The sequence below is a fragment of the Eubalaena glacialis genome, chromosome 9 (assembly GCF_028564815.1).
Source record: "Eubalaena glacialis isolate mEubGla1 chromosome 9, mEubGla1.1.hap2.+ XY, whole genome shotgun sequence".
NCBI lineage: Eukaryota > Metazoa > Chordata > Mammalia > Artiodactyla > Balaenidae > Eubalaena > Eubalaena glacialis.
Genome location: NC_083724.1, coordinates 53,867,681 through 53,882,260, shown reverse-complemented (window position 1 = coordinate 53,882,260; position 14,580 = coordinate 53,867,681). Strand labels below are relative to the sequence as shown.

The following is a 14,580-nucleotide window of genomic DNA, read 5'->3' as shown; positions in this document are numbered from 1 at the left end:
ACAGTAGAGGAAGAGACTAGCCACTCCTTCTGGCATTTTGTCAGATGGAAAGTAAAGAAGAAAACACTCCCTTTGTTACATGTGTATATTCTTCAGTTCATATAAAATTTTGATGCAGTACTTGGAGGGATTGGTATCCATGCATTATATGCACAACTGTGGGTATGGAAAAATAAAATCCTTCACTGGGAGCAGAGATTAAATATAGATATTACATCTCCCTTTCCCTTCACATTGGTCTAAGAAAGCACCACCTTCTCCCTTCAGGTCTTTCCTCTGAAGAATCGTCTTGTTTGTAGCTTGCACCACAGCAAGTAGGAATTTTATAAAATAAAGCCTACGTTCAGGAGAAATGAAAAGGCAGCGCCATTCACTCAGTACAAAAAGAAGATTGTAGAACATATAGTGTGAGTTTCATCTCCGAAGGAAAGCAAAATTTAACAATAGCTATTAAGGAGGAAAATAAATGATAGGATTCTTTTGTTTTGCAGAAAATCACACAAAAGCAAATAGGGTTGGAGGCTAGAAGGACTCCAGGAAGCTGCACAGGATGCTAGGTTCACATGAAGCTTTTCCTTTTGGACTTTGATGAGTCATAATGTGTTCTCTGAACTTGCTTTTCTCTTTCTAGTTTGGCATTAAGGGAGAGAAGTCATTTTTTCATGTCTGTATGGCCGCGTTCACTTGTTATGTAAGTCGGCGTGGTTGACGTCTTGTGTAGAGTAGATTTGGGGTTTGAAAATTGACATCTAGCTACAACACCCCCCACCCCAAATTCCATGCACAAAGCCAGGAGACTTCTAGTTTCACTCGGCAAACTGTTGGTGCTGGCTGAAATGTGGCCTAGCTTCAAACAGGAGCAAGTAAGACCATTTAAGGAATGAGGACTTGATCTACGGTAATGGGAACTAAACTTTGACAACGTGAATCAACCGACATTTAATTTAGTGAAGAGTTTAGAATTAGCAAGTCGATTTATTACTGAAATAAACACTCCTCTCTCTCCTTTTTTCTAATCATCAGTCAATAAATTTAGTTTCTCCACAACCAGTCCTCCAAAACACCACCCCACTTCTCTTTGGAATCATATCATTCTCTAGGTTAATAGCCTCTGTCTATTCCCAATCCATTCTATGATAACTTTCAGACCTCTTAGCATATCAGCCAAGGCTGTGCATGGACAGCCCTCTGCCAGCCTTATCGATCTGCCCGAAATGCTTGAGCTCAGGAAACTGGTTTACCTGCTGGCTCCTAAAGGGCCATATTGGATACATTACTTCCCTCTCAATGAAATGCAAGTTCCCAACCCACATCCTCCAAAACTCAGCTTATAGCCCAGGTACCTTCCAGTGGTCTTCCTTGCCCTCTCTGCCCTCCCCAGGCAAAGGAAACCACTAGTCCTCCTCTGCTCCTTTAGCAACCCGTGTGTACTGTAATAGCACTTGTTACTTTGATGCAATTATTTGTTTGGTATCCTCCACTAGATGGTTAGTGCCTGGAGGGTGTAGAGCAAGTTCAGTTCATCTTTGAAACCTCAGCAATTAGCCGGATGCCTAGAACATTGTATGTTGTTTAAAAAAATTTTTTGTTGTTTGAAAGAATGAGAGATATATATTAAAATGATCTAACATCTAGAATTTTGCAGGTAATTAGCTAAGTTCTTAGCTATTGGTAATTATGCTACTGAACAAGATTACTAAGTGTTCAGAATCTTTATGTTATTTTTCTAAGCTGAAAAGGCTGATATGTTTTTGGTGTTTGTTTTGTTTTGGGGGGGAGGGGGTAGGTGGAAGGTGAGGAGAAGCTACAGCTCTTGCTATCATATAAAGAGCATTGAGAGGAAGTTGTGTTTGGTTTTTAAATTAGGCTAGGAATAACATGAGTACATACGTGGCAATTGTGAAATAGAGTAGTAATAATCATAATAGCAGCTCCCTTTTATTTCTCCTTAAATCATACGCTAGTATCTGCTGATGTAGATACTTTTACATATGCCATTTAATCCATTTAAACCTATGAGATATGTGGTATTATCCCTATTTTACAGATGAAGAAACTGAGAGGCAGTAAGTAATTTGCCTAAGGCAGGCCTCTCCCAAGTGGAGTGAGCAAGGCGATTCATTGTGATTTGGGAAGAATGTTAGAAATTTTATTTCTTTTTCCTTTAATGATTTCTTTTAATGATCTTTTTCCTTTAATGATTAAAAAAATGTAATGACCAAAAAAGAAAAAAAGAGCTTTGTAAATGTTTATTATACTCATTTACCCTAGCACCTTTACATGGTCCCAAGTAAACTGGTCACATACCAAATATTTTATCTGAGGATACTTAACAGAACAGAAGGGCCACAGGCAGAGGGCGACGGTGGCGCCCCCCTCTGGTTCTTTCGCTTTCAAGGCCTTGATATTGCCTGAAGTTTACAGTTTCCACAGATTATGTTATTTGGTTTTAACCAGTCAACCCTCATATTTGAAGAACAACTGGCTTTAAAAGATTCCTTCAAAGAAATTGAAGACTGAGATAAATCCGATAATGCAAGGATCAAATCTGCCACTTTAACCTCTAAGAGTTCTTTGCCAGCCACACTGAGAAGTGATAACGGTGACGGTCTAGGTAGATCTGACAAGAAATAGGTCAAAACATTCACAGTTATACAAGACTACTTGAAATTTGGATATATGTTAACCATCAATAATGATGAATTCTGACCTAAGCATGTATTTTGCCTTGAGATATTAGCTAGTGACTCTATGACAGAATCATGATTAGCAAGATATTTAAATTTTTTCTATCATTTCACTCTCATTCTGTTATAGCTTCTATTTTGTGTGTTTTTTAGTGCACTTGATATATTAATACCGAACACGTGTATTATGAATAAATATACATAACTCATGCTCTATCTATTGTTTTTTTCCCCCTTTTTTAACTGCAAGAAGAATGTGATCAGACAACTTGGAGATGACTAAATGATGAAGTCAGAATTTTTAACCCAACTTGATAAAACTCCAGACTTAGACTGATCTACATTGCTCATGTAAAAACTGCCCAATAATTTGTCATAAATGCAAAGTTCTAACCCATTATAGTGCAGGGGGAGGGTGGAATATAAATGATCTTCAGAGCATTTGAGAATCCCTTGAAAACTGTGTTCAGAATTTCATGCTCATGCTAATGTGCACTTTCTACGGAGAGAGTCCATACATTTCACCAGATTCTCAAAGGGATCTTTCTCAAAGGGGGTAAGAATTACTGATATAGAGGCGTCAGCAGCATCAATGACCTAGAATACTTTTCTGGTAAGAAATTAATCTTTCTCATAACTTTTATAAAACTAAGTGTGTTCATTTCGTATGTCCAAACATGTCTGTCCTTAAAAAAACTTGATAGAACTCAATATTTCTCTACATAATTCAAATGCATCCTAACTGCCCAAAGGCAGGATAATTTCATTCTGAAGGATTTTCTCAATAATACTCCATTATATATTGTTGACTCGACAAGAAAGGGTTTTATAAATGTTGTCATCAGCATGTCTTTGAGGCTTTGACACATCTCTGGGCAGTTGTACATTAGGAATCAGAACATGAAATCATGGTCTAAAAATTTGTTATTGTCATAAATTGTTCAAATATTTTAACTTTTGTTTGGCAGGCCTTTGTCCTTACTTGCCTTTGATGGGTACTGTGTTTCTCTGAGTGATAATGTGCTTCTGTACCAATGTGACACTGTATCTCATCTCCAAGCCCCTCAACCAAATGCCACGGTAGCAGAATATCCATCTCACATGCTGTTTTATTAGATTTTATTGCAGCCTTTTCCTTTTAGACCACCTTCAGCTGCTACAGGCCTTATCTTTTCAGTTACCATTCACTGCCTTTTATTTGTGTGCAACCGTTTTCCAGCTTGACCTGCATTACGTCACCCACCAGATTCTTACTTCAAGTTCAGTACCCAAAAGCACAATCTTCTGTTTTCTTATTTCAGTCACTTTCCTATATTTGAAGTTCTATATAAATTCAAGACTGGAGTAGAAAATAAGCCAGGAACATATAAAAACAGAAATAACCACTAAAATTACCTTAGATGACTCTTTAAAGAATTTGAGATAAATAATCTGCTTTGAGGGGGAAAAAAAAGTTGATCTCTCCACAGGTAGGGATAAAATAGATCCCACAACAATATGGCTTTATTTTAGTTTTCAATGATATTACCAACCAGAAAGTGATGAATATATAAAACAAGTATAAAAAGTTTAGTGAAAGGGTTGTAAGCATCTGGATTTTGCATGGGGCAAGGTTTAATGCTGGGCAGGAAGCTTTTATCTTCCCTTCAGATAAACTCAGATGAACAGTCAGTGACTTCAGTGAGGGTTGGACATAAAGGGAACACTCACATTTGGTCTGGGGTCGTGCATATTCATTTGCTTATCTTATCAGAGACATTGTGATGTCTGCTGGAATTTTAATATTTTGAAGACTATTAGTGGCCTTTTGGTAATAGACTTTCCTTAAATATGGGAGAAAATAAGGGATTTGCTGATAAAAAAACATCATAACATACAACATTTTCTGTCTGTTTAATACTTAGGACTTAGGATTTGGGGATATGTCTGAGTGTTAAAGAAGTTGACACTTCACACTTTTCCTATATTTTGTCGAACTACTTAAAAAATATATCTACCTACCAGGGGCTTTTGCCTTTAAGTGACACCTCATTTTATGCTGTGATTTATTTACTGACAATAATGACTGTAACCACCATTACCTGATATTCTGCAGGTCCATAGCCCCTATCAATGCTGATTATTTTCCTAAGAACTTGAGACCAGAAGGCTGAGCTATTATTTCTAATACTAATATAATAATTACTCATCAACTGAGGAAAATAAATAGTGCGAACATAATTTAATGATCTAGATAATCATTAATAATTAACCATTATTTAATATTAATTAAATATTAATCAACAATTCATTAATGTTACTCATTCGATAAATAATGACTAATCTTTCAAACAGCCTACAAACGCTAATATCACTGGTCACATGAGCTGTCACAAACTATACACCAATGTCTGACTTCTAATGCTAACACTATAACTTCTTACAGTAGTCCCTGGTTTAAAAAATACATACCAATCTCAGAACCTCTGGTTCCATGCACAAAGTAAGCATAATATACTAGAACACATGATTGAATGGCCTGCTCATGGCCACCCACAAAGATTAGAATCTTGGTCTCCTCACTCCCAGTCAGGATACCTTCTACTATACTACATTGTTTCCCTTTTTAAAAGAAAAAAAAAGTCTCCTAGTTCATGTTCTTCAGATCAGTAATAGCCATCAAAACCCAACTGTAGAAATAAGCCCGGCACTACTGGGCATGCTGTCAAATTTATTTTTCTAGACTGTGGCTTTCCAACTGTTTTAACAACTACTCTCAGTATGAAATGTATTATATATCATGACCCAATATACACATACTTAGGTACATAGTGAATTGTGTCAGTCAGGGTCCAACCAGGAAAACCAAGGAATTTAATTCAGGAAATTTGTACACAGGTAATGGAAGAGCTGAGAAGTCAAATAATGAATTGAGAGTAGCAACAGTAAGAAGTCACTATTACCCCTAAACTGGGGGAGACAAGGGATGAGGCAGAATTAACAGAGCCCAGAGACCAGGGTGTTCTTATAAAATCTGAAACCATCATGGCTCTCAGGGCCCTGGTGAAGAGAAAGCTGTTGCTAGAGACGTAGCCAGAAGCATCTATGGCTCACAAAACAGTGTCAAGTGTTGACCACTCCCCAAAATTTCTATCCCGTATCTCCAGCTGCCCCAAAGCCATCGGAGTAGTTTCCCTTTCTCTTACTAAGTCTAAAGCATAAGTCATCATTTCATCTAAAATTACTATCCTCTTCAAGCACCTCTTTTTCTTTCAATTTTTTTAATTTAGTGCAGCTTTTGTAATGACAAACTATGATCACATTAGCAAAAATTTGATTAAAGAAAAAAAAAAACACCCATAATTCCACCAGCTGGACCCAATCTCTTAGAATTAAGTTGCCATTCTTCCTAGTCTTTCCTATTGTATATGTTTTTGTACCCTTGTAATCACAGTCTGTAATTCTAGTAGTATCTTGCTTACAATTCGAATTATTCCATAGGATTTTTCTTGTTGAAAAAGCTTTCGCAATAGATTATTGTTTTACTGTTATCTCTGTTTCCAGTAATTTTCTCCACCAGTTCATTCTACACACCTGGCTAACTTTAATCTTATTCATGGCACTACTTTACCCATCTTTTGTATGCTTAAGAACCTTGGGTGATTCCTCATTGTTCAAAAAATGAAGTCCAGGCTCCTTAGTCAAGCTCAAAGGCCCTTCCTTAAACAGGGAATCCATGTTTAAGGATTAATCCATCCTTTCCAGCCTCATCATCTATTACAGAACCTTTCCTTAGGCCAAATGGTACCACTTATTATTCCACACGCAAATGTAATCTTCCCAGTGCCTTCCTTCAAACCATTCTTCCTGCCTATAATACCCATGTTCCCTTTGACACTTCCTTTAGCCCAGGTGCTATTTCCTCCCCCCAAAAGTGTTCTCCAGCTGACCCACCCACGGTGGTTACTCTCTTCTCTCTTTTTAACAATTTCTACTTGTTACTTGAGCCACCTGTTGGACAAGCTCTAGGACCGTATCTTCTACCTCCTTGTGTCCTCAGAGCTCAGCACAAAGGGCATACTCAATAAATATTTATTAATGATGATGATGAGACCCACTGTCAGCACAGCTGTTCTGCTTTCTAAGATAATGAGGAAAGCAGTACAGGAGCATTCGTGAGAAAATTCACTGTGGTCCTCCTTAAATGCTGCCAAAAGTCCTAAGAGATTTACAAATATTCTACTCCAATTGCAAAGACATAAACTTTGGAAGGAAGAAAGGAGGGAGGGAGGGAGGAAGGAAGGGAGGGAGGGAGGGAGGAAGGGAAGAAGGGAGGGGATAATCAAGGACTATTTTGCATTTGCACATAATCTGTTTCATTTATGATACAGCCGAGATAAATGTGAAACATTCTTAGATTGTAACATCTCTATTAGAAAATGTCTTGAGACTCAAGACAGCTTAAACAGTGGATCATAGAAGATTCCAAATTAGAGCCCTAGGCTTTGTAAATCCAACCAATGCATTTTAGTCATATCATAAGCAGTTTGGTACAATGGTTAAAATTTGGGCTCCCAAGTGGCGCAACTACTAGTTGCGTGACCATGGAAAATTTACCTAACATTTTTTGGGCCCAGTTTTCCCAGCTGTGAAAGAAGGACAATAGCAGTAGTACTCTAGAAAATGTTTAAAAACTCACTCTCCCCTCAAAAGCCCTGATTTGTAATATATGTCGATTTCCAAGGTATAAATATTCCCACAATGGATGATTTCAAGCTGCTAATAGGCTCACAAGATTCCTGAAAATTTAACAATGGACTCTTTCAGGGTACCTTCCTTACAGGGTTGTTGTGAAGATTATGAGTTAATACATAAAAGCACTTAAAACTGGCCCTGGTATATCATATGCTTAGTTTGATGAATATTAGCTATTTTTATCATACCATTTTAGTTTGCCTTCTTCCATGGAAATGGAGGATAGAAATAGCAAGTACTATTGAAAAAAGCAGTTGCCATGATTTTAGTTCATTTCATCCTCTTCCTAATCACATGTTTTATGTTCACTACTGCCAAGCAGCCCCATTGACTTATTTGAATTTCTTTCCTTTTCCTTAATTCATCTTTTTTTTTGGAGCATTCTAAGAATCAGAGGACTGGCTAAAAGCCACATACCAGGAAAGAAAAGTGTTATAAAAAGTAAGGATAATCCCAACTGAATAATTTCCCCTGAATAATAATCATTTTAAGAAAGGCTTAAGTAACTACTCAAACAACTAGATATGAAAGTTTATTCAGATACAATTACTTATTGCCCATTTTTGGGGGGGATATGAATTGTACTTCACCTAGCCTCTTTTCAAAATAATTTTATTCCCTGGTGTTCTTCCTGACACAAAAGAAATAAGAATTTTTTATTAAAAAGAATCCCAAAATATATGACTCTGAACGGTAAGACTTTCTGCTTTTTTATTTCTATCAGTACTCCCATGACTTCTACTTATAAAATATCTGCTTACAAATATGGTAATTTTCAGGATGTTTCATCAGAACTACTACTCAGGCAATAAATATTTGCTACCTATAGAAAACAGGGTGTTTTTCCATCTTTAAACCAAAAATTGACTAGCCAACTACTCAGTTCCTCAGCTGGAACCCCCAGGTCCCAGCATTTTTCTCTAGAATGTCTTCCTTTCTTGCTCAGCTGTTCTGTCACTCCTCAATTTTTTTTTTTTTTTTTTTTTGGCTGTGCCATGCGGGATCTTAGTTCCCTGACCAGGTATCGAACCCATGTCCCTTGCAGTGGAAGCACAGAGTCCTTACCACTGGACCACCAGGGAAATCCCTGTCACCCCTCTCTTTTACAAATTCTGAATTGTTCATTTTCTCCTCCCACTCAGGAAATGGTTTCTAATTTTACTTTTGCAAATTTTATTCCCTTTTCAGTTATTTTCTCCGTTGTTCCTTTCCTCCTGTTGCTATTATTTTGTTACTTCTTTCCTGAATGCCACACCTAAAGTCATCTTCAACCGTTAGGGGATTTTCAGATTATGAAGAGCCTCCTTTTGCTGTTGGAGGAACACAGGAGACTGCGAAACACTGAGGCTACAATCCCATGCGAATGGCTGCTTGAATTCTCCCTATTTTGAGAAAATGGAAGTCTCTCCCAATCTTTTTCCTACCCTTTCTCCTCTTTCCCTGCCCTGGCTCTGGCAACTGCCCTTCTACTGTTGGTCACTTTGAATGGGACTACTCTTATTAGGTGGAATCATACGATATTTGTCTTTGATGAATGGCTGATTTCACTTAGCATAATGTCCTCAAGATTCATCCATGTTGAAGCATTTAACAGCATTTCCTTCCTTTTCAAAGCTGGATGATATTCCATTGTATGTACATACCACATTTTGTTTATTTGTTCATCCATTGATGGACACTTGGGTTGCTTCTGCTTTTGGGCTTCCAAATAATTTTATGAAAATTGGTGTGCAAATATCTGTTCCAGTTCCTGATTTCAACTCTTCTGGATTAGCAGTGGAATTGCTGGATCATATGGTGATTCTAATTTTAATTTTTTTTAGGAACCACAATACTGTTTTCCATAACAGTATGCTTTTCTTTGTACACCATTTTACCTTCCCACTAGCAGTGCACAAGGATTCCAACTTCTCCACATCCTTACTAGCACTTGTTAGTTTCTGGGGTTTTAATTTTTTGATAGTAGTCATCCTATCTTCATTAAAAGCATGTATGTTATTAAACAAAAAACTAAGAATAATTTCTGTCATACACCACCTTGATCCCATGTTCACAATTTTCAAAATCCCTTGAATTCTGGTTGTTGCTATTAATCTCATTTTTGCTCTAAAATACAGGACTTTGTTTCCAGGATGAGACCAGAGACTGCAGAATCTACTTAAACTCTGCCGCATCCTTGTTAATAGGTCTCTCTTTCTCTCCACGTTTTTCACAGTGAAAGCTATCTTGCAGGACCTCCAAGCTTGGTAGATCCCTCTCTCCAGCTTGAAGTCAGTAGCCCATTTCTCCGTGAACTACAATTAACGTACTTAGGCTGACATTTCCGTTTCCTTCTTGTCAGCTTTATTAAGATGTAACGTACACTTAAGTGTAAAATTCAATGAGTTTTGACAAACCTCTACAGTATTGAAACCACCACAACAATCATAATATACAACATTTTTAAGGGTTTCTATTTGACCTCTCTGCATTAATTAAATAGAAAACTGGAGTGTGTATGAACAACCGTTAGCTCTATTGGTTATGAACAATACTACTCCCACATCCGTATCCTTGCTTACAATCTTTGTCTCCTTTCTTACTATTGCTAAAAGATTCTTTAGTATACAAAAGGGAGTTAGGAAAGCTGTGGAGAGAAGAGGAAAGGAGAGGACAAGAAAGGAGAGGAAATGGTATGTTTACTCTAAGTTGACATATTTCAATAAGCTTAATCCTAGACTATTAGCACATGATTACTGACTTTTCTTCCACCTGTAGTAAATGGCTGTATCTCTGTGATGTGAATAATTGTTTTCCATTGAATACTTTTGGCCCCTATTCTGTGCCTATAGGCTTGTAAGTTTCCTTCCTTCCTTCCCTCCCTCTTCCTTTCCTTTCCTTTTGTTTCTTTTCAGAAATGCTACTCTCTGAAATGTAGTTACTTACTTCTTCCTTATCAGTAATCTATGTTGAAATTTCATTTCTTAATGAAGTTACATTTATATTGGTCCCATCAAATTCACTTTTTTTTCCTGGAGTTTGATTTTGTGTTCAACAAACACATTGTTCAGCACTTATTCTGTGCAGGGTATTCATTTGTTCTTCTAGGAACTTCATTTCACATCCAACAAACTCTTTACTGAGCATTTACTGTGTATAGGGCAAGTTTTCATCTTATATTTCTTTGGGTTCAACTAGAAACTAAGTTTTTCCTTTTCCTATTACCCGGGATGGCTTTCCCTGTATTCAGTTCACAACTGTTTGTAGCATTTGTTAACATTTCCCCCTACACAAATAATGTTGCGTTCTTTAATCCAGGCACTGCTTGGCATTTGTCAGATTTTTTCCCCCAGCTTTTCTAAAAGCATATTAATAGCCTTCATACACTTGAAATTTTGCTTTAAGTATTTTATTTAGAGGTCCTTTAAGTTACCTTGGTATATATATTTAAAGACTTTTATTTTAAATCTGTCAGTCTAATTATAAATAAATTCCATCCTGGCACTCCTGAAGCTTAGATTTGGGACCCAACCCGAACACTAAAATAATGCCTTTAAGTAAAGTCCATTCTAATAATTGGGTCTGTAATATCTAGTTTCCCCTGAAATCCCAGCAGTTCTTTGCATCCAGTAGGTAAGGGGGTCGATAATATTTGGAATTATAGAATTTTAGAATGCAAAAGCACTGTAGGGAAATAAAGCACAGGGCTAAATTATTTTATGACTTTGAATTTGGCAGTGGTTTCTTAGATATGACATGAAAAGCACAAGAAACAAAACCAAGAAATAGACAAACTGAAACTCATCAAAACTTAAAACTTTGTACTTCAAAGGCACTATCAAGAAAGTAAAAAGACAGTTGAAGAATAGGAGAAAATACCTGCAAATCATATATCTGATATAACAAATCATATATCTGAAGGTCTAGTATCCTGGATACATAAAGAACTCTTACAACCCAACAACAAAAAGACAAACAACCCAATCAAAAAACGGGCAAAGGCCTTGAAGAGACATTTCTCCAAGGAAGATATATGTGACCAACAAGCACATGAAAAGATGTTCAGCATCATTAGCCATTAGGGAAATGCAAATCAAAGTCACACTGAGATACCACTTCACACTGACCAGGATGGCTATAATAGTAATTTTAAAAATTTAAATAACAGAAAATAATAATAAAAACACAATAATCAAAAACAAAACAGAAAATGAGGATGTGGAAAAATAATTGGAACCCTCATACGTTGCTGATAGGAATGTAGAATGGTGCAACCTCTGTGGAAAACCATTTGGTAGTTCTTCAATATGCTGAACATACAGTTATATGACCCAGCAATTACATTCCTAAGTATATACCCAAAAGAATTGAAAGCAGGTATTCAAATAGAAACTTGTACATGAAAGTTTGTAGCAGCACTATTCACAATAGTGAAAAGGTAGAAGCAATCCAAATGTCTATCAACAGATGAATGGATAAAGAAAATGTGATATATCTACACAATGGGGTATTATTCAGCCATAAAAATGAAGTATCGATACATGTTATCACATGGATAAACCTTGAAAACATATGCTAAGTGAAAGAGGCCAAACACAAAAGGCCACATACTATGTCATTCCATTTATTTGAACTGTCCAGTATAGGAAAATCTATAGAGACAGAAGGCAGATTCATGATTTCCAGGGGCTGGGGACAGGGGAGAGTGGGGAGTGACTGCTTAATGGATATGGGGTTTCCTTTGGGGGTGATGAAAATGTTCTGAAAGTAGGTAGTGACGATGACTGCACAGCATTGCGAATGTAATAAGTACCACTGAATTATACACTTTAAAATGGTTAAAATGGTGCCTTCCACGTTATGTGAATTTTATCTCAATTCAGAAAAACTTATTGATGAATGTATTATTCACTATCCATGTGTTAGGTGTAGTAGATGTAGGGTTGATTAAGATACGGCTTCACTTTCTGGCCTTTGAGGTCCTCAAGGGACTGTCAAGTAAAATAATACAGAACGAAGGTGTGGGCTCTAACACATACACAGACTGCTAGGGGACCAGGTGATGATAGTGATACCAGTGGTAGGGCTTTCCACATGAAGCCAGAGAGTCTTGGAGGATTGACTGACTGATTCAAAGTTTGTGAGTGTCCCCTTTGTGCCTGCTACTGTACTAGGCTGGGTGTTCAATGATGGACAATAACAGAGCCCATCCATCCCTCCTGGAACTTGCACTTGGGGCAAAGGCAGATATAAATTATAAACCCCTGCAGACTGAGGTAGGTGCTACAAAGTAAAGGAACATTCTTCTATGAAAGTGCAGAATAAAAACTTGACCTAGACCAGAGATGAGGGAAGGCCTCCTTCTGAAAGCGATCCTTAAGCTGGGATCTGTGGAATGAGTAGGAAAGGGGAGCAAGAGAGACTAGCATGGGGAGTTAGGTTAGGACTCAGTGCTTTCACTGCTGAGGGCCTGGGTTCAATCCCTGGTCGGGGAACTAACATCCCGCAAGCAGTGCGGCGTGGCCAAAAAAGAGAGAGACAGAGAGAGAGAGACTAGCATGTGCAAAACCTATGGCAATGGCACAAGGAAACAGGACGTTAAAGGGCATGAAAGAAGGTTGCTGTGGTTGGAATAAGCTGCCTAAGTGGGAGTTGAGACTGGAGAGACAAGCAGGGTCTGGGAGGGCCTCCTATACAGGCCCTGATAAAGATTATGTTCTTTATCCTAAGCGTGATAGGAAGGGGGCAGAGAGGGTATGGGGGATGGTTACCTCCATCCTGGCAGTCAAGAATGAACTGGAGGCGGGAAGAATAGATGCGGAGTGGAGACTAGTTAGGAAGCTACCATAATTGTCCAGGGACTAGATGATGGCACTTGCAGTTTGGAGACAGATACAGAAAAGTGGAGCTAGCCCTACAGAACAGGGGTGGAGTTAGGAAGGGAAAGGGGAAGACTGGCTCAGGCCCAATGACACCATGCACTAAGGCGTGGAGGCACTAAAGCGTGAAGCAGAAGCTGTATGTGGCGTACCAGAGGAGGTCACTATGGCAGAATCCATGGAAAGGTGTAGGTGCAAGGGGGTGTTTAAGTCTGCAGGAATCAGATCACCACGGCACTCACTGACGAGTCTCATCAAGGTGGACATAGGAAACTGTGAAGCATTTAAGAAAGGCAACGTGACAACCAGATTCATGTTTACAAAGATCATTACAGAGATGCTAGAGAATGGATTTAGGGAGAATGAAAGGAAGATACTCTTGAGTATAAACAAGGAAATGGATTAGGAGACTGTTGCAACTGCTCAACGTGAGAGCTAGTGAGAGCTACTCTCATGACACAGTGTCATGAGATTGGGAAATGGGATGGATGTGAGTCTGTTTCTGAGATCAGCTCAATTGATAATCACAACAGTCATTACCCGTGGCACATACACAACCCCAGCGTCTTCTCCCATACGGTCTCACGGACGCTTGCCAGTTTAAGGGCTGTGGCATGAAACAAATGAAAAGATGCCACTGGAGGCTTCCCTGGTGGCACAATGGTTAAGAATCTGCCTGCCAATGCAAGGGACACAGGTTCGAGCCCTGGCCCGGGATGATCCCACATGCCGCGGAGCAACTAAGCCCGTGCGCCACAACTACTGAGCCTGTGCTCTAGAGCCCACAAGCCACAACTACTGAGCCCACGTGCCACAACTACTGAAGCCTGCGCGCCTAGAGCCCATACTCCGCAACAAGAGAAGCCACGACAATGAGAAACCCCGCACCACAACGAAGAGTAGCCCCCGCTCACCGCAACTAGAGAAAGCCCGCGCGCAGCAACGAAGACCCAACACAGCCAACATATAAATAAACATTTTGCTTTCAAAATTTACCCCCCATTTTGATGTGATATTGTCACCCAACTAAACTATAAGTTCTTTAAGAAGAGGGATCACAAACTTACCTGCTGTTCCTGGACTGTATTAGTAAGCTCACTTGTCTTCTGTCTTCCAACTGATACCAGAGGGAACTCAGCCATCAGCAGGGACTCTGGGGGTGAGGGATAGTGAGGTCGGGGTGTCCATTCCCTTGTTGAACATCTGATTGGCTGCATGCCTCCACCTCAGGCCACAGTTATTTTGGGTGCGTGTGGGGGGGGGGTGAAGGGTGAGGGGGCAATGGGAGGCGTCATCTTCTG

At 38.8% G+C, this 14,580-nt stretch overlaps 1 protein-coding gene across 1 annotated transcript in view; it reads right to left on the bottom strand.

Annotated features, from left to right (window-relative positions):
* The window catches only part of SMARCA2 (SWI/SNF related, matrix associated, actin dependent regulator of chromatin, subfamily a, member 2), a 191,005-nt gene extending 176,644 nt beyond the window's left edge, over positions 1-14,361 (bottom strand). The window contains exon 1 of the mRNA XM_061200381.1: positions 14,347-14,361. The gene's annotated coding sequence lies outside the window, so the exon portion shown is untranslated. The remainder of the gene's footprint in view (positions 1-14,346) is intronic.
* Between the last annotated feature and the right edge of the window lie 219 nt (positions 14,362-14,580).